Genomic DNA, 22132 nt, shown 5'->3' with positions numbered 1-22132 from the left:
CTACTGCTACTGCGAGTAAATGAAAGTCAAATTCCGTTTTATAAGCACTAAAACAAATGTAACTCCTAACAATAAAAAATGTTTGTTTTTTTAATACTGGAAGCACGTCACGAAATCTGCGTAAAACAGTTTACAACATCCGCTTTAAAATACGAAAATGAGATGTTAATATCATTACATTACTTATTTTATTTTTTTTAAATTAGTATTAAAAGCCTGGTTTTAAATAATTTAAATCCTTAAAGTACTACTTAACTTTAAACTTTTTTAACAGTATCAAATGTCCGGTTTTAAAAAAAGTAAGAAAAAGAAACTGTTTTTCTTATTATCTCAAAAATTACATAATTTACAAAAACTTAGATAAAACACAACATAAAGACAAAGTAAGTAACAATGATAGTCATTTAGTTGTCTTCCGGCTTGTTGTCCTCGGGGTTCTTGTCCTTGGGCTTGTTGTCCTCGGGCTTGTCGTCCTTGGGCTTTTTTTTGGGCTTGTTGTCCTCGGGTTGTTATCCTCGGGCTTTTTCTTCTCTGGTGGTTAATAGAGGCTTATGAATCATCAATTGGATCATTGACAACATCTTGTTTCTTTTAGGAAACATTTGACTTTCTGCCTTCTAGCTGGTTTGTTGAATCAGCAAAACACCACATCGATTGGCTTTGGAAACAATGACAGCAGGAATTTTGATTGTGACGTCATAGAATAAACACAAAATCTTCATTCAATCTTTTGTCTGTTGTCGTACTTATAAACAAAAAAACTTTTAAAGTTTCATGCAGCAGCAAGGTGTTAGGTGTGCTTAAAGCTGTGGTTATCAAACGACAATTTGCTTCAAACAACGTTAAAAAGATACAAACGCAACAATTTATTTACAAGCGACGACTGCTAAATTTAAGGGGAGTTTATTTTTGATTTCTTTCAAAAGGAAAATTTTAACACAACTTTATACTTGAACTTGAAACGAGTAATAAAATGTGGCAAACGATAAGCCATTTAACGACTAAGAAAGATGAAAACTCATTCAAACATTCTAATTTAAAACAAATACAATCTATACTTTAATACAATCAATCAGCAGATCAAAACAATAAGCTAGTAGTAGTAAACACATAGGAAAATTAGATTTATCAGCTAAAACTCAGACGTTATTAAGAACAACTATTCTGCTGTTGTAATTCTAAATTTTATTGCGGTTTTTACTTTACATTTTTATGCTTAGAAAAATATAATAACTGCGCTCTCTTGGCAACTTATAAAATGCAATTTTGCACTAAAATACTGCGTCCCCTGACGACTTATGTAAATTGTAACATCTTCAAAAGAACATTGTGCACTAGAGTAAAAAGACTGTGCTTTTTATAATCGAAATACTGCGCCCCCATGCGACTTATGTTAGTTGCAACTTATATTATACCCTCAGCTAAAAAGATTAAGCTTTTTAGGATCGAAATACTGCGCACCCATGCGACTTATGTTAGTTGCAACATATATTGTGCACTAGAAGAAGAAATATTATGCTTGTTAGCAAATAAATTGTGCATTTAAGCACTAAAAAAGCATATATAAAACTATACATAGAAATAACCGCAAAAATTATATAGTACTTCCAGCAAAAAATCCTTGACATCAAGCTTCACTTTTAACAAAACTAACTAAACCACTACCACACACTTGTATTATAATTGTAAACTTGCTGTTTCAGAGTAGAAAGTTATTCACACAATTTTTCTTACTATTATCATAGTAAAATGTCGCAAAGTAAAGTATTATCGCAAATTATACTGTCAAAATTTTAAACTCGTTAAAAAGTTGTTTAGTAATAAACTAAAGTTTTTTTTTCGCTGCGTTTTTTAATTGATAAGGCACCTAATTCCTTAAAGAAGATTCCTAATATTCAGGCCACACATGGTCTCCAATGTCTCGTTACAGAGATGTTTAAGGGGTAATAAGATTATTAAAGTAGATTAGTACAACAATCGAAACAAAACTTATATTTTATTTACATAAACTAAACAACACAAATACAATTACATCACTCTATACGAGAACTAAAGTTAAACACACAAGAAAATATTAGTTCTTAAATCTAACGTGCTTAAAATGCATCTTAACTTAAAGCACACTTGCCGAATGCTCTGCCGAAACTTCTACTGCTACTGCGAGTAAATGAAAGTCAAATTCCGTTTTATAAGCACTAAAACAAATGTAACTCCTAACAATAAAAAATGTTTGTTTTTTTAATACTGGAAGCACGTCACGAAATCTGCGTAAAACAGTTTACAACATCCGCTTTAAAATACGAAAATGAGATGTTAATATCATTACAACATTTTAAAAAATTTGTTAGAACTTTAAGATATAATGAAGATAGCCCAAACTAGACACCTTTTTGTTTTTATTAAAGTAAACTTTTAGTACAAATTATTACTAATAATTTGATAACATCTTTTCCTGTCCAATAATTTATTTTCTAGTAAGTAGATTAATTTATTTTGTTATTTTCAGCAGGAGTAAAAAAAAATTGCAACCTAAAAACAAAAACGTACGATTGTGTTAGTTATAATTAGCATTATATTATATATACAAACGTCGACAAACTGTATAAAAAAAAACTATACTTTTTTCATTTTTTTACTTAAATATTTGTTAGCTTAACTTTAGAACTCAATTATAAACAAAAACATTTAAAGTTAATTGATAGAAACATAACATCCAGTGAGTAAATTTTTTTAATTATTGAATACTTGGTTAAAATTGATTTATGACAAGAAACGATTCAAAAAATATTTAAATTTTAAAGTTTTTAAATTTATTAAAAAAGTTAAAGCTACTCAGTTTTATCGTAAAACAGATTTTCAAACTGTTTTGCTGCAAAAAACGTATTTAAATTACAAACTATGCAACAATCGACAAAAAATTGATAGTATATAGTTAAATTTAAAAAAAAAGTATAAATTTAAAATATTTATAATTAATAATTTATTATTTTAAAGCAAAACAATTACAATATTTCACCGCAAAGCGGATTTTCAAACTGTAGATCTTACTCAAAAATACTTTTTTTTATCTCAATTAGAATTCAAATAGAGTTCTGTAGATTATCTTGAAGTTTTTGATTTTACAAAACTGAATAAATAAACTTTTTAAATATAGTAATTTTAATTTAGTTTATTATACTTAAATAAAAACAATCACTCTTTTGTGTATGTTTTAGGTTTATTGATTTATAACTTTTTTTTTAATGAGTTTAACAACTAAACTAAACTATCGAACACTACTTAAAACACTTTTTTTTCGTTGATCGTTACTTACTGTTTTATCTAATTAAGATTATATTATGTTAAATACATGTCCACCGGAAGTCGAAACCGTAACTAGTGCTTGGAAGGCACCAAAGCTAACCGTTACACCATTGATGCTTGTATTGAAATGGAGAAATTACTGTATACAATCTCAAATGAAATGCAGCTAGCTCTGTACTGCAGTCAAATGCTAGCATATGTGCGTTCAAGCGTTAATTTTTTGCCGTTATCTCGACAAAATGATCTATAATAATGCGTTGCAAATTTTCAACGCGTTTTCGCTCGCTAGCAGAATTATACACAGTTTATCTGCTAGTTTAAGCGGAAAACTCTCACGTGGTTTAACGGTTATGGCTATAAACTTGATGTTTATTTGTAAAAAATGTTTATTTCAAGTCGTGCATTTTATTTTGTAATTGCTTTTGTTTTTATTTGTATGTATCCATACGTGTGACCAAAGAATATTAAGTTTATGATTTTATTAAAATTAATATTTTTAAATCTAAGTATGTTTTGATTAAATGATGACTGAGAAAATAAATTGAGGTGTTTATAAATGATAAAACTAACTGTAGAAATAAACTGCTAAATATATTATAAAATTTTCTAGCTAATGAAAATTTGTTATTTAAATTTATAAACTGATTTAAGTCGTGGATAAGTAATAAATTAACATATCACTATACTACAACTAAACAAAGTATGACAATAAATAAATAACTAAAACTCAATAGTCACTTTAAGCTTGTAAGCTTGTCCTAAAATTTAAACTAAAAAGTTTTACTGATTGTAATATAAATAAAGTTTCAAGTTTTATAAACTAAGTCTTCTTTTGATTAAAATTAATACTAGTTTGAGTACTATTTGATGTTTACAACAACTTTCAATTAATTAAATATTTCTGTTTTGTCACATAGTTGTACATTTATGTTTTGCTAGCTAGTAAAAAGTTGAAATATTTGTCAAAGCTCATAAGTATATATTTTACACTAATACCAAAATTCTAAATTAATTAAACAAAGAACGTTTATTTTAACAAAGTTTGCACTCTTAAAAATACTACATGATTAAAAATTTAAAAACCTTTAAAATTATTTAAACATTTTTTTTCATTTCCTAGTTGTCAGCATAATAGTAAAACTTCTATATTTTTTGAAACAATATTGTTAAAAACGAAAAAATGTATATTTATAGCTAAGTGAGATTCAAATGTTAAAACATATAAATCTAGTTTTAACTATTTCTAAGGGTAGACCTTCAGCTAATTTAATTTAAATTAAAACCAATCTTGTAGCAATTACTTCTATATATCAATATAAGTTTCATTTAGGCTAATAGTTTGCTAAGTATATTTAAAGTCAAATTTTTAACTTAAACAACACAATTGTATTGTACAGCATTTTTTACTTTGTACTATTGAATATGTTCATAAGCTTTCAAAGATCATCAGACCATATGCTTTCGGTAAACTGAAAACGGATTCGTCCTTATTAGGACTCATCAGTCAGTCACAACTGAAAAACCTATAGCCTTCTATCTACAAACGGTTTATCATGTTTTCACATGAAGCAACCATTTGATGGCATTGATCAGTAACTTCAGCATTGTCTTTTGCTGTACAACGTTCAATACATTGTCCACTAGGCAAGACATCTGGTACGCTCGTATCAATCAACAAAAACTGATGATCAGATGGAATGACTGAAGTCTGATGATCAACTCTTTTGTTAAACTTGAGCTTTTCTCACGGCACACGATAGTCCAGGCTTCTGCACTGCAGACTTTCGCCGATTTTTTCGTCGTTTAAAGCTTTCAAAGAGAGTCAATTCAAGGTACAACAAGTTTACGCACGCAATATTACGCTTACTGCCAAGTGTTTCAGTAGTGTAGTGGTCATCACGTTCGCCTCACACGCGAAAGGTCCCCGGTTCGAGCCCGGGCTGAAACATTTTTACTTTCATTGTACAAAAAGATTTCATTTTTGTCAAACTTTTTTATTAAGTGTTTTGCTTATATTGCATGTAATTAATAAGTATATTTTTGTTTGTAAGCTGGAAGTTTAGTAAAATTTTCTATCTTTTTAGTTCTGGTTTTATTTGTTTTGAACTTTTTAAGTGATTTATTTATTGATTATTGTGAATTTGATTTTATCTAATTTTTGATCTTCTAGTTTTATTTAATAAGTGAACAGCTAATATTTTTGATACAAAAGGTATGTCAACTTTTGTAGTTGAAAAACATAGTTAAAATAAAACATTGCATTTCTTTACATCGATGACAAAACAAATATTAATATCGAACAAGCAAGTTTTTTTTTATTACACATAGTTATTTTTTGTTTATAGCTTCAGATAAACTATTTGCAGAGAAAAAGAAAAAAAATCTACTAATATCAAAGATACCTTATGTTTAAAAATAAGTAGTCTAAAAATTGCGAAAAAATCTTTTATTGTTAGGTTCGTAGAAGTCAATGTTTATAAACGAGAATATTAATTTGAAAAGTACAACTTTACTTAAGAAAACAGTTTAGTAGATTAATATAAGTTTTTTTTTATAAACTTTGTGTTGTACTTAATTTTACACTACTTTTCGTTATTAAACTGACGGACGTTTCTCTGTTTAATAAAAATTAAGACAGTTCTGCGGGCTTATCAAAGTTTTCCAAGTAACTTTGAAAACTGTTACTTGGAAGCTTTAGATAAATCCGTAAAAACTTTTTAACTTCATTAACACGGAGAAACGTGCGTCAGTTGAATAAAAAAAGTAGTGAGCAAGTTGTTGTTTTTCTGCGAAATTATTTCGTTAGCAAGTGTATTTGAGTTGTTTTAATAAATAGTTAAGTTTAATAAACTTGTCATAACAGCAATTCTAAAGCATTTTACGTAATCACTAAGTGTATTATGTAGCTTTAGGTATTTAATTTTATATTTATCTTGGTTCTCTCACGATACATATTTTTATTTAAATAAAATTGGTTTTATAAATAAGTTACGACTCATGAAAGTCTAATAAAAAACTGTTACAAAAGATATTCGGTATTTAAAAATTTCAACATGAAAAAATGTACAGATAATTTTAAAAGCAATCTATTTTTATTAAAGATAGATTATAGCATTCTTATATGTCATTTATAAATTATAATTAACTAATTTAAGAAATAAATGATATTATGACTTTTATATAAAAACACTGAGTCGTAATACTGTTTGGAATTTTTGTTTTTAAAACATTTATTAAGCTTTATTTATCTAATTAGTACGACACTGTCAAATCTTTACTAGTTTGTTGTTTAAATTAGACCATAAAAACTTAAAATTTTGCTATTTTCTTGTATTGTAATTAGTGATGTACCGGACTCACTATCCGGGTCCGGGTCCGGCCGGATATTGCCATTTTTGTCTGATATCCGGATCCGGCCGGACTCTAATTCGAAAAAAAAGTCCGGATCTGGTTCCAGCCGGATTCTAATTTGAATAAAAAGTCCGGGTCCGGTTCCGGCCGGATTCTAATTTGAAAAAAAAGTCCGGATCCGGGTCCGGCCGGATCCTAACAGAGATCCGGCCGGACTTGTAACTAGTTAGTAAAAAAGAGCATACTGGAAAGTATTTTTTCAAAAACAAACACTGTGAAAATTAATAAGAGTTATTTTCGTCAGTTAAAATTAAACACCTACCGTGATTGGCTCATTTTGTACACGTGACTAATTTACATTTGTTTACATTCAAAATATAAATAAACATTTCATGAAATGCAACTCTTTACATATGTTGTAAAATTAAAAACTTTGGAATGAATACTTGCATTATTTATTGTTTGAAGTTGAGCTCAGAGAATATTTAGAGTTAATACGGTTGAATGTACGAGCCAATGAGAATCATATGACGAAATGTTTCAAACTAAATACTGATGCAACAAAACATCAGAACATGACAGGCAGTTTATATGTAAGCAGTTAGTTAGTTTGGTGTGTAGCTTGAAGCAACAAAATATCTTGAACGTTTTTGTGAATGCCTATTGTAAGAAGTGTTTTGTCCTAAAAGTGAATATTTCAACTGGTGTTGAATTGTTTAAATATTTAAGCCATGTTTATAGTTTAACAGTTTATTAAAATTTTTACAGTTTCTTGTTTACTAAAAGTTTTATTTAATTTTTAGTTTTTTGTTTTAAGTCTTTTGATATAGACATAAATAAATAGCTTCCAGTTTTTTAAGTGTTACCAAAGTAATTAATAATTTTGTATATGCTAGTATTTCTTGTGTTTTATATAAAAGATTCATCACTCAAAACTGTCGTGTCTGATTATAGAAAGTAGTCTCAGTTAGAATTTAGTATTTGTTAGATATTAATTAAATAAGGTAGGATTTAATTATGATGGGTAGTACTAATAAGTTAAGTGTACCATAATCAGTCTCCAACTTTACTACCAAATTGTCAACCTTTGCTAGCTGTTCTACTGATTTACTTATTATTAGATCAAAGTAGTTTTTCAGTTTTTAAAAACCTCATTCTGACTCAGGCTTGTTTATACTCACTCTAGCTAGTTTTATTGACTTAAACAGTGGCAACCCTGCTAATTTGAAAATTTTTGGGAATTTTAGAAAATCTTGAACTGCCTCAGGCTAGTTTAGTTTTTTATAAAAACTCAGGCTAGTTTTCTTTTAGATTTTGAATGAGTTTGAGCTGATCAAGTTTTCAATATTTTGTAATTTTCTACTGTATTTTGTTCAAGAACTTGATTTCAGATTTTTAATTGTAAATAACACCTAAATTTGTAAAACTTGTGGCTAGCTGTTCTACTTATTATTAGATTGAAGTTCTTTTTTTTCAGTTTTTATAAACCTCATTCTGACTCAGGCTAGTGATGTACCGGACTCACTATCCGGGTCCGGCCGGTTATTGCCATTTTTGTCTGATATCCGGATCCGGCCGGATTCTAATTTGAAAAAAAGTCCGGATCCGGTTCCGGCCGGACTCTAATTTGAAAAAAAAGTCCGGATCCGGTTCCGGCCGGATTCTAATTTGAAAAAAAAGTCCGGATCCGGTTCCGACCGGATTCTAGTTTGAAAAAAAAGTCCGTATCCGGGTCCGGCCGGACCCGAAATTGTGGGTCCGGTACATCACTAATTGTAATACAAAAACCTATAACTTGCTTGATTAAACTATAAAGCGTTGTCTTTTATTTACTTATATTTTTACTACGTTAATTTAGTAGCGTACCATTAAATTATATTTAGTGACTTGCTTAAACTAAAGTTTAAATAATTGTTAAAACAATAAAAAAATAAAAACCTTTCATTACATAAGTTACAAAGCAACTTTTAGTTTTAAATATTACTACATGAGCTTGTTTTATATTTATAACTGTTGCTTAATTTGTACATATTCTAAACTAACAAAAAAAATTTTCCTTAAAAACATTTTACTTTATACATTTTGTAAACGTTGTAATCACTTTAGAATTTCAAATATCTTAATATTTACTACATATAAATTAAAAAAAAAAAGTTACTGAAGTTTAAAGTTAACGTGAAGTTAAGTTTATTTTTATGTAATCAACGATGTATATTCAACTTTAAGTTTCCATTTTCTTTACTACTAAACAATTTTAGCTGTACTAGTTTAGTAAGGTTTAATTACAGTTTTAACCTAAAAATTTATAGTTATTTTTTGCTTCTACATTCTTAGATTTCGTAATTTGTACAAAACTTAAAACAAAACTGTTCGAATTGTTATGGTTTTACAAAAGGGTTTCACTTTAATCAAATAATGCTTGAAATATAAATAACTAAGAGCTTATCATTATTGTTTAATATTGTTTTTATTTTCGAAAACTGTTTTGAGAAATTGAATTGATTTACAACATTCACAGATGATAAAAGACTTTAGTTGCACTGTTATTTAAATTTAGTTGAGAAATTTCTGTTATAAGACTTTTATTAATAACGTGTTATAAAATTAGTATTTAAAATATAGATAAGTAAAATAAGACTTAAGCTGATAACTCTTTAATGTTATCACTAAAGTAGGAAGTAATACGCAGTAGTAAAAATAAGTAGAAGTTTACACTACTAACCAATACAACTTATACTATCAAAAAGTATAACCAGCCTGGGATTTGAATCCAGGACTTCCCTCACTCTGAAAAATCACAACTACAGATTAACGGGCCACTTGGTAAATGAGACTGTATTGCATTTATAATCTTGCCAACCAGTGGCGTAGCGAAGTATTTTGATCAGGGGGTTCGCAATTTTTTTATCAAAAAAAACCTGAATTAAATTTTTTGTAATAAGCTATAAATAGATCTTTTTATAAGTAAAAAAGTTGAAAAAAAAATCATTAAGTAAAATAAGTTCGAAGTAACTGTTATAAAAATTATTTATATATTACAAAATTAAACAATTAAAAAAAAAAGTATAAATTTCATAACGATTACTTATACTTGCACAAATGTAAACTTATTAAATAAAAATTGTTTTTACTACTAACAGTAAACTTTATATCTTTAAAAATGATTGTATTCAATAAAACGAAAGTATCTGTTTTATTTACCAAAAACATATCAATCTCTTTAATATACAATAAAACAGTGATAATAACACCTCATTGCACATAATTTAAATAAAGTTACACAGAAGTTAAAATAGATCAACTTTATAAGTGTTATTACAGTTTATTACAACTTTGTAAAATAGTTAAAGATATGTTTTTTAAATTTAATTCATCTGATTGTACTTGTTTTAAATAAATATCACAAACAAAGTTTATTTCTCATTGGCCGACACGCTTTTTCTTGTATGTTTACAAAAACAAAGATCAGAAAACTAGCAGTAGTCATAAACATTTATTATAGCATAAAAAAAAACTTGTAAAATTGTTTAATTTTCCTTTAAGCGTGACGTATTTTTGTAAACTTTTTGTAGAAAAGTCTGCCATAAGGTTATACTACAGCGGTGCACTAATTAGTTGCGTACTTTTTGAGTCTAAAATCTTATGAAGTTAATGAGGTTATAGAATTTTTCCTTATAGAGTTTTTCATCAACATCGGTGCGCATTTTCGTTTGCGCACCGAATCAGTATATTATGTAATTTCCCTAACTTGTCACTAATGGGTATTCAAAATTTCGTTTAACTTTTCGAATACTAGATAAACATAGTTGAAAAATGCTAATTAAGCAGAAATAAAAACAAATGAAGGATAAAGATATTACATTCTTTTTTTTTACTTCTTTTCTTTTTTTGGGGTGGCACGCATGCGCCAGTGTCCCTCTCCACGCTACGCCCCTGTTACCAACTATAAGTTAGAACACCGCTTTTCAACAGACCTTAAACTATTTTAAATATATTTTTTACCAGTAAAATAATCGCTTTTATATTTAAAAAAAAGCTTTTAAATAGATAGCTTTATTCAAAATAACTATAAACACTATTACATTATATACCACTTTAGTTTTGTAACTTAGGTAAGAAAATAACACACATATCAAATATAATCATAACCTAATTAAAAGTGTTTTATTATGCATCAACATTTAAAAAACAACAAAACTTTCAAAAATACTACACTTTGACTTCTTTAACCTACAGGTGATTTTAGTAAACAAGTTTACATGATTGTGTATTAACAACTTACATACTTAACTTAACTTTCATGTGTTTAAAGTGTTACAGCTTAAAAGCTTTACTTGAAGTCTGAAAAACATTTGTTATTTATATTAAATATAAATTATTTTATACTTAAAATAGCATTTATTTATCAATTTAGTATACTAGTTTTATCATGCATTTAAAGAATATACCATTTTATGAAACGTAAATTGTTTTAGTATTAATTTATTTTTATAAGATTACTCGAAAATCATTAAACTTTTGTGCTACTACTAAACTAAAAAATGTGTGTAATAAGCTTGAATAAAATTTTAACTGAACAATTTATAACAGAACAAAAAAATGTGGAGGTGTAAAAAAATTTGTAAATATTTTTGTTTTTGTAACTGACAACAAAAACAAAGTAATTCAAACAAGTAACTTATATACTAGTTTAAATTAGGCTGTTATTGTTGCTAGACTACACAGAAACTACTATAAAACATAATTTAGAGATAATAAAAAAATTGCAGTATGTGTTGTTGCTTATTTAAGTAAAGCTAAGTACTTTTATAAAGTAATTAATTAAGGTTAACTATTAAGTTTCTTAATTTTAATCACAACTAGTTTTCGATACTTATACTATGTTTGAATAAGTAACCACATAGCATCTGAAAAATTTAACTGTTAACATAATGTTAATATTACAATCATTAATTTAAACAAATTTAAATTTAAACAAACAGGTTAAAACAAATAAGCTTAAGGTTTGAAAAGAAGGTTTTTTTTCTGTTTTAGTTAAAAATATTTGGCTTACGCTGAGTTATATTTTGAGCGAACGTTCATATTTTATAATTACATCAAAAGAGCCTTAAGTTCTAAGGTATAAATATAAATTGAATTTTAAAGTATTATTTTACTTTTCTTAAAAAAGTAAGAAACTCAAAAATCGTATGTTGTACATAGAATATATCAGTATTATATAAAACATGAACCAAAGATAAGTTGGTGTAGTAAACAATTTGAATTATACATTCTTGGAAGTCACTAAAAACAACATCACTATAAACCACAATGTTTTATATACGTACAAAATATAATCTACATGAGTGGCCGGTTAACTCAGTTGGTTAGAGCGTCGTGCCAATAACGCGAATGTCGCGGGTTCGATCCCCGTACTGGCCATATATTTTTTTATCAAAATGAATTAAATATTATGATTTTTTATGATTTTTAATCGTCATTAAACTATTTATTTAGTGAACAATTTTAGCTGCTTTAATTTTTTTTGCTTGAGTTTTTCTTAATCATAAATTATTAATTTAATTTTTGTGTTATTCACTCTAGCTATAAAATATTACAGTTTTTATAATTTCACTATATATCATATGAATTGAAGGTTACAAAAAAATTTCTAAAAATAAAAAATGTTAAAAAAATTTGAGGTTCTAAATAAACAAGCAACTTCTTAATGACTATAAAAGTTTTTTTGGGGTAAAACTAAAATCTTAGTATTAAAATTAATTAAAATCTTGCAAAAGTGTCTTCGTGCATATTTGACCCGTTCACATACTTGTTAGCTATATACAAAGCTTCAAGAAATAAGTTGGTTATGTTTATAATTATATTAGGAAAATAAAATTATAAAGAATATGACACTACCAATAAAACTTATCAATATAAAAGTATATAAAAAAGAAAAACAATTCATATACTAAACTTCATGACTAAAATTTAATACCGTTATCTATGCATAATAATGTATCTATAAAATATATTTTAATTAGTAGACCAGAATGCGTGAATAAAAATGAATTTTATTTTTAGGAAACTATCTAACAACTACTTACATAAATTAAAAAAAAATATTACTTTAACATAACTTTAGAAGCATTATTTATAAATAAATTGATAACAATTGTTAACTGGTAATACACAATAAAAGAAATCAATGAGAGTTTGAATTAAAATTTATCAAATATTTAGCTGTAACAAGACTTTATTGCAAGCGCCCGGCTAGCTCAGTCGGTAGAGCGTTGGTATCTAAATCCAACGGTCGTGGGTTCGAGCCCCACGTTGGGCGTGGTTTCCTTTTGTTTTTTGGTGAATGAACTATCTTTTGATAATAACATTGTTTTATTACAGCTGATTTTGTGTTTTTCATTTATTTTTTTTATATCAAACAGAATCTAAAACAACATATTGTTTAAGCAGGGTCAACAGAACAATATTTATGAATGTATATTAAAAAGAAAATAGGTACAATTTATGACCTGTTTTTTAACGATATTTTCTAGTAAATATAACTACTAGTTAACTTTAAATGGTAGTACATAATTAAGTAGGTGAGCTTGATATTTGATTTTTGTCTTGACTACTAAACCATGAAAAAAATACAGTTATGTAAAAATTAAAAACAAGAGTATTAGTACATTCCAACAAATAACTAGCTACTCGATTTATTTTTTTGAATATCTGATCAAGACTCTTGTATCTAGTCATGAAAATAATTACTGAATTACTTGCTTACTACTTGATTCAAACTTTATAATTTCAAAATAAAGTACAGTTAAAAATTGCATATTTACATCAGCAGTCCTTCTACTATTTTTATTCAAGTTTCATAAAGCTTGCTAAAATTAGTTTGAAATTATTCATTTCTACTTAAAACGTTTACATCCTTCCATTCTTACATGCAAAATATTTCATTACTGTACCAAAAATACAAAAGTGCGTCGACCGGGAGTCGAACCCGGAACTAGTGCTTGGAAGGCACCAATGCTAACCGTTACACCATCCATTCCCAAAATCGAAATATTACTGTATATAAACCCAAATGTCGAGGCAAGTAAATCTGTAGCGCACTCGAATGCTAGCATATGTTCGTTCAAGCGTGAATTTTTTTGCCCTTAGCTCGACAGAATGTGCTATAATATTTCGCTGCAAATTTTAAACGTGTTTTTGCTGGGTGTCTTGCCAAATAGGTGTACTATTTCTGCAAATACGGTCCTTTTATTTATGCATCACTGAGCATGAAATAAAAATGTTTCAGAATTGCACTAAGAACAACCAAAGCAAGCTAACTTGTAAAACAACTTGTAGTTTGATATGAAAAATGAAAAAAAAAAGAATTTTATTTAACTTTAAAAAACAAGCAGGTTATTTTACCAGAAAACTTAGAAACAAGAAAACATGGAATTTTAATTTCAAATCATGAATTTAAATTCAGTCAAAAAACCTAATAAACCTTCAATTCTTAACTAAAACCATATAAAATATGAAAGTTCAAAATATTTGATTTTAGTTTAATGAAATTTAAATTAAATACAACATAATGTGATATATATGATTTCAGAAGATTATATAAATACTATTAAACAATTTAAACTATATGGTCATCAGTTTAGAAATACCTCAAAATTTCAGATATAAAAATTAAAAACAGGCAAAGTGACAAATGTATAAATATAGAAAAAAATATGTCAGGTATATAAAACAAAAAAAAAAGTATCTAGTCCAATACAGGATAAGACCCCCTTTGAGTATAAAGCATGTGTGTTAATACTTTGAAGTTGTTGACAAAAAGAGTTATTTTAATAATAGTAGATCAGTATACTATATAGTTTATTTTTTTTGGGAACTTTTAGTTTACACAAAAGTTTATTTGCAATTTTGTAGAATACTATTTTTAATTAGTTTTATAGTTATACAAGCTTTTCATTTGAGAAGCATAAGTTATTTATGTTGCTAAATACTAAGCTTTTTTTTGAATATAAATCTATGTTTACAGCTTTTGATTAAACTACTCAAAATAGTTTCCATTGTATTCTGGTTGTAACTATTTGATTTGTTGTAAAATTTTTTTTTAATAAATCCAAAAAAAAATTTTCATCGGTCTTACAGTTACAAACGAACAATCAACACTATTTTATTTCCAATTATAGAAAGAAGTTGTCTTTTTTTTTTGAAAAAAAGTATTTTTTTGTACTCCAAATAAAAAGCAAATTTTACCAGAGAAAAGTTTACTATCAAGTTCACATTGAACTGAGAAAATTAAACATGAAAAAAATTGTTTTTTTCTTTTAATATAAAGAAAATTTCCTGCAAGTTTTAAGAAGATTGCTTAAAAAATGAAGGAGGAAATAGATTTAGCTTGTAGTATGTACTAAAACTTTCATATAAAAGCCAAAGTTGATTTTTATTAAAAAAAAAGACTCATAAGTATATATAGAATATTATACATGTCATACAAAACTTGATTCAACTCAAACTTAGTTTAAGGTGTCTCGTTACAGAGATGTTTACGGGGGGTAATAGGGATTAGTAAAGTAGATTAGTACAACAATCAAAACAAAACTTACATTTTATTTACATAAACTAAACAACACAAAGATACAATTACATCACTCTATACGAGAACTAAAGTTAAAGACACAAGAAAACATTAGTTCTTAAATCTAACGTGCTTAAAATGCATCTTAACTTAAAGCACACTTGCCGAATGCTCTGCCGAAACTGCTACTGCAAGTAAAATTCCGTTTTATAAGCACTGAAACAAATGTAACTCCTAACAATAAAAAATGTTTGTTTTTTCAATACTGATAGCACGTCACGAAATCTGCGTAAAACAGTTTACAACATCCGATTTTAAATAAATTTGGAAAAGATTGTTTTGAGAATAATTAAAAATGTTTTGGAAAAGGTTTTATTGTTACAAAAAATTACATATTTGTTCACGAGCTTTAAAATATTAAAATGAAATGTTAGTTTCATTACATTACTTGATTTATTTTTTTAAATTTAGTATTAAAAGCCTGGTTTTAAATAATATAAATCCTTAAAATCCTACTTAACTTTAAACTTTTTTAACAGTATTAAAAGTCCGGTTTAAAAAAAGTAAGAAAAAGAAATTATATTTCTTATTATCTTAAAAATTACATAACTTACAAAAACTTAGATAAAACACAACATAAAGACAAAGTAAGTAACAATGATAGTCATTTAGTTGTCTTCCGGCTTGTTGTCCTCGGGGTTCTTGTCCTTGGGCTTGTCGTCCTCGGGCTTTTTCTTCTCTGGTGGTTAATAGAGGCTCATGAATCATTAATTGGATCATTGACAACATCTTGTTTCTTTTAGGAAACATTTGACTTTCTGCCTTCTAGCTGGATTGTTGAATCAGCAAAACACCACATCGATTGGCTTTGGAAACAATGACTGCAGGAATTTTGATTGTGACGTCATATAATAAACACAAAATCTTCATTCTATATTTTGTCTATTGTCATACTTATAAACAAAAAAAAAACTTTTAAAGTTTCATGCAGTAGCAAGGTGTTAGGTGTGCTTAAAGCTGTGGTTATCAAACGACAATTTGCTTCAAACAACGTTAAAATGATACAAACGCATTTATTTAACAAGCGACGACTGCTAAATTTAAGGGGAGTTTATTTTTGATTTCTTTCAAAGGAAAAATTTTAACACAACTTTATACTTGAACTTGAAACGAGTAATAAAATGTGGCAAACGACTGCCTTTTTACGACTAAGAAAGATGAAAACTCATTCAAACATATTTTTAAACTTCAGAAACATTCTGATTTAAAACAAATACAATCTATACTTTAGTACAATCAATCAGCAGATCAAAACAATAAACTAGTAGTAGTAAACAAATAGACAATTTTTTTTTATCAGCTAAAACTCAGACGTTATTAAGAACAACTGTTCTGCTGTTGTAGTTCTAAATTTTATTGCGGTTCTTATTTTACATTTCTATGCTTAGAAAAATATAATAACTGCGCTCTCTTGGCAACTTATAAAATGCAATTTTGCACTAAAATACTGCGTCCCCTGACGACTTATGTAAGTTGCAACATCTTCAAAAAAACATTGTGCACTAGAGTAAAAAGACTGTGCTTTTTATAATCGAAATACTGCGCCCCAATGCGACTTATGTTAGTTGCAACTTATATTATGCACTTAACTAAAAAGACTAAGCTTTTTAGGATCGAAATACTGCGCCCCCATGCGACTTATGTTAGTTACAACATATATTGTGCACTTAGAAGAAGAAATATTATGCTCGTTAGCAAAAAACTGTGCATTTAAGCACTAAAAAAGCATATACAAAAGTAAAATTAGAAATAACCGCAAAAATCATTTGGTATTTTAAACAAAACATCCTTGACATCAAGCTTCTCTTTTAATAAAATTCAACAAACCATTACTACACACTTGTATTATAATTGTAGACTTGCTGTTTCAAAGTAGAAAGTTATTCACACAATTTTTCTTACTATAATCATAGTGAAATGACGCAAAGTAAAGTATTATCGCAAATTATACTGTCAAAATTTTTAACTCGTTAAACATTTGTTTAGTAATAAACTAATTTTTTTCCACCGCGTTTTTTAATTGATAAGGCACCTAATTCCTTATAGAAAATTCCTTAAATTCAGGCCACACATGGTCTCCAATGTCTCGTTACAGATTTTATTAAGGGGTAATATGATTAGTAAAGTAGATTAGTACAACAATCAAAACAAAACTTATATTTTATTTACATAAACTAAACAACACAAAGATACAATTACATCACTCTATACGAGAACTAAAGTTAAAGACACAAGAAAACATTAGTTCTTAAATCTAACGTGCTTAAAATGCATCTTAACTTAAAGCACACTTGCCGAATGCTCTGCCGAAACTGCTACTGCAACTGCAAGTAAAATTCCGTTTTATAAGCACTGAAACAAATGTAACTCCTAACAATAAAAAATGTTTGTTTTTTCATTACTGATAGCACGTCACGAAATCTGCGTAAAACAGTTTACAACATCCGATTTTAAATAAATTTGGAAAAGATTGTTTTGAGAATAATTAAAAATGTTTTTGAAAAGGTTTTATTGTTACAAAAAATTACATATTTATTCACGAGCTTTAAAATTTTAAAATGAAATGTTAGTTTCATTACAAAGAGCATAGGGGGGAGAGGGGGGTAAAAATTTTTTTTCACAATTTGATCTAATTTTATATAGTTTTAACTAAGCTACGAGATGCTTTTTACAGACTTTGAAATTTCAAAAAAAAAATTTGAGATATAGCAGGTATCAGAGGCAACAATAGGTTCCTTATGGGAGGCTCAAACTAAAACCTCAAAAAAAAACCAATTCACTAAAAATATATCTCCTCCTACATTTTTTGAGATAAGTACCTCAAACTTTCAGTAAATGTTCCTTGCAATATTTATTGTTCTGTCAGAAGGAATTTCTAAAATATTATTTTTTTTAAAATTATAATTTAAAACAAATAAACTTTTTTTTTTTGAAAATTTTAATTTATTATTTTTTTGAAATTTTGTTCTATCAGAATTTTCTAAATATTCCAAGGAATATTTCCTAAAAGTTTGAGGAATTTATCTCAAAAAACGTAGGATGAGATAGATTTTTAGTGAAATTGTCTTTTTTTGAGGCTTTACATTTTATAATTTATTTGTTTTGTTTTGCTACATAGTATCTCCCATGTTCTGTTTAGCTTTTATTTTTCAAATTTAAATTGTAACTAAAGATGTAACTTAGTTTTGCAAATAAAAAACTTGATTAATAAATCTTGTAAATTTGTCTCCTTAATTTTCAATAAGTTGAGAACTATTTTTGTTCAATTTTGAACCTCAAGATAAATCTATTAAAGATTGAATAGAAATACAAGTATTACATGCCTTAAAAGTTTTCAAAATATATTTAAAAGTTATAAATTGATTTATCATTATTTAAGATGATCTATAAAATATATAAAATACTAATTTTATAATAAAGACCTAATGATATAAAGATAAAACATTTATTTAAATACAATTATAAAATAAGTTTATCGTAAATCTAAAAAGAAAAATACTTCTTATTAATGGTTTTTAAAAACTAGTTTTATGATTATAAATAACTCATTCATTAAAAATATAAGTAATATTCAATCATAATTTCAAACAAAAAAGTGCACCCGCGAGGTTTCGAACCTTAGTCACTTAAATTCGGATACTGACTGCCCAACGACGTAGACCACTCGGCTATCGCGTCAGCAAATAATTGCCGATTTTCAGTTTATATACTTCACATATTTTACTTTTAAACACACACTTAGTTATTGCAGTTCTCTTCCATACGCAACTATTGATTCAATAATTTATTACATACAAATAATAAAATTGTTTTTACCGCACTACAGTATATGTACATTAATGAAACTGATTAGTTAACCCAAAAAACAAAAAGTGATACACCATAAAAATAATACAAGAAACAAACAATATAACTAGCAGTAATTTTCACGAACTTTATGTAAATACTAATTTCTTTAACTTGAGGTGTTATGAAGAAATATAAATACTAAATATAAGTAAAAAATACTAATAATTAGTAATAAAACAAGACCTTACTTTTAATACACAGCTTATTGCAGATCTTATTAGAAAAAAATCAGCTCATTGTTTTAATTATACATAATTTTTAAGAACTTATATTTGTCTGAACAAGTTTAATAAAGTTTTTAATAACTTATGATTACTTAGTTCATTTTTAATTTTGCAAAGTCAAACATGATTTAGTTAATAAAAAATGATTCAGTAAAATTAAATATGATTTAAGATATTCAAAGTGTAATAAAAACCGAAAGGTTATTCGTACACTAGGTCCTTTGATTAAATATTTTTGAGTGCTTTTTTTGCCGTTCCATAAACTATATAGTAAAATCAAACATGACTTAATTTAGTCCAGCATGATTAAGTAAAACTAAACGGATTTAATTGAGTCATACATGATTCAGTAAATTTATACATGACTTAGTTTAAAAATATTCTGATTTAGTTGATTAGAACATATTTTAGTTAGGTCAAACATGATTTAGTAAATCAAACAAGATTAAGTAAAGTATAAGTCATACAAAGGTTAGTGAAATCAAACATGATTTCGTAAAATAAAACTTGATTTAGTAAAATTTAACCTGATTTAGTTAAGTCAAATTTGATTTGATAAATTCAAACATGATTTAATAAAATTTAACCTGATTTAGTAAAGTCAAAAACTTTAGTAAAGTGAAAAAATATTTTTTAAAGTCTGACACGATTAAGTAAAGTCATACATTATTTAGTTTAAAACATTTGTTAGATTCTGATTTAGATAATTGAAATATTTTCTAGTATAGTTAAACACAGTTTAGCAAAGTCGAACAAAATTTGTTCCTTTTCTACTTATGTTTTTATAATAAACAAATTTTTTGAAAATAATTTAGTTTATGTAAAGCAAATACTTTTCATGGGTGAATTGAAATGGGTGGGTGTCAGAATGACATAGCGACAAAATGACACGGTGCGTCACTTTGGCACGGTGCGTCACTTCGACACGGAGGGTCACTTTGGCACGGCGACAAAATGACACGGTGCGTCACTTTGGCACAGCGACAAAATGACACGGTGCGTCACTCTGGCACGGTGCGTCACTTTGGCACAGCGACAAAATGACACGGTGCGTCACTTTGGCACAGCGACAAAATGACATGGTGCGTCACTTAGGCACGGTGCGTCATTTTGGCACAGCGACAAAATGACACGGTGCGTCACTTTGGCACAGAGGGTCACTTTGGCACAGCGACAAAACGACACGGTGCGTCACTTTGGCACGGAGGGTCACTTTGGCACAGCGACAAAATGACATGGTGCGTCACTTTGGCACAGCGACAAAATGACACGGTGCGTCACGATAGCATGGATTAACAAACTTATATGCAAAACTAAACTTCTTCAGTAATATAACTTTTAATTGTAAAATTTTGATAGTAATTAGTTAAACAAAAGATTTATTATACTTTTTCCAAACTATAGTAGCTTGATACATTTGAAACTATATATGTTACATTGCTTTAAAATTTAAGTCATAGTATAAAAACATAAATTTCTTAAGTTTGTTTTTTACGTTTCATGACTTTTCATATTTATGTAATGAATAAAATTTAGTATTTTTTGTTGTTAAGTTTAATTAATTATTATCAGGAATTGTTTAAAAAAATAACTAAGATTTAAATTAATACAGAGTTATTTCGTAGTAAGAATAAGTCATGCGTGTTTTAACTGTAGTTTTTAAAAATACAGAGTTAAGCTGCTTTTGTAGTAACTAGCCATTTATATTAAATATGTATATATATTTATATTTAACAAAAAATAATAAGTTAGGATGTTTACTTAAAACTCTGTATTGAAAATATGTTATAAACTTGTCTGAAAGCAAATAATTAAAATAAACGGACCTGGAGCCTAAATTTATGAAAAAGTTAAAAATAGTATTATGAACAGTTGAAAGAAAATTAAGAGTCTGATGCTACCATTCATGCGCATTTATATATTTATCACTTAAAAAAAAAATCACTAGAAGAGGTTATACATACAACATTGCTGCTGCAGCCTTCTAATTAAAGCTGCAGCCATTCTATTAAAGTTAATACTTTAAGTCTTTTTTATTTTTACAAAACTTTTTAGTCTAAAATTAAACTTAGAGTATGACAGATATTATAGTATTTTATTGCATATAAGGATTTAATTGCATTTGTATTTAATACAAAATCAGTAAATAAATTTTATAATGATACAGTAAAAGCAGATTTTAATTTGCGTGTAAAACATTTCTTCTACTTTATATTCTTGAGCTTTATTACAAAGTTTTAAAAAACTCGGTTTTGTCTTAACTCTGTTATGAAAATAATATTTAATTTTCTATTTTTAATCTTGCAACCTATTAAGTCGCCAAAATAGCGCAAGTATAAATTTTTTTAAGCATAAAAACGTAAAATAAGAACCGCATTAGAATTTAGAATTACAACAGCAGAAAAGTTGCTTTCGATAACGTCTGAGTTTTAGTTTATAAAACAAATTTTCCTCTGTATTTACATCTACTAGTTTATTGTTTTGATGTACTGAATGATTGATCTAAAATGAAGATTGTATTTTTTAAATCAGAATGTTGCTGAAGTTTAAATAATATGTTTATATGAGTTTTTATCTTTTTAGTCGTAAAATGGCAAGTCATTTTCTAATTTTTATTACTCGTTTCAAGTTCTAGTACTAAACTGTGTTTAAGATTTTCCATTCGAAAGTAATCAAAAATAAATTTTCGTTAATTTTGGCAGTCGTATTTTGTTAAAAAAATTGCTGCTTTTGCATCTTTGTGAACGTTGTTTGGTATAAACAACTAGTTGTTGTT

General features: G+C 27.2%; 1 non-coding gene across 1 annotated transcript; it reads left to right on the top strand.

Moving 5' to 3' along the window:
• Positions 1 to 5178: 5178 nt before the first annotated feature.
• On the top strand, positions 5179 to 5251 carry Trnav-cac (transfer RNA valine (anticodon CAC)). Its single transcript has one exon. It is a non-coding gene; the product is annotated as a tRNA-Val (tRNA).
• Positions 5252 to 22132: the final 16881 nt, after the last annotated feature.

The sequence above is a fragment of the Thalia democratica genome, chromosome 2 (assembly GCF_965202585.1).
Source record: "Thalia democratica chromosome 2, ktThaDemo2.hap1.1, whole genome shotgun sequence".
NCBI classification, from domain to species: Eukaryota; Metazoa; Chordata; class Thaliacea; order Salpida; family Salpidae; genus Thalia; species Thalia democratica.
This window is presented reverse-complemented; position numbering and strand designations above follow the sequence as displayed.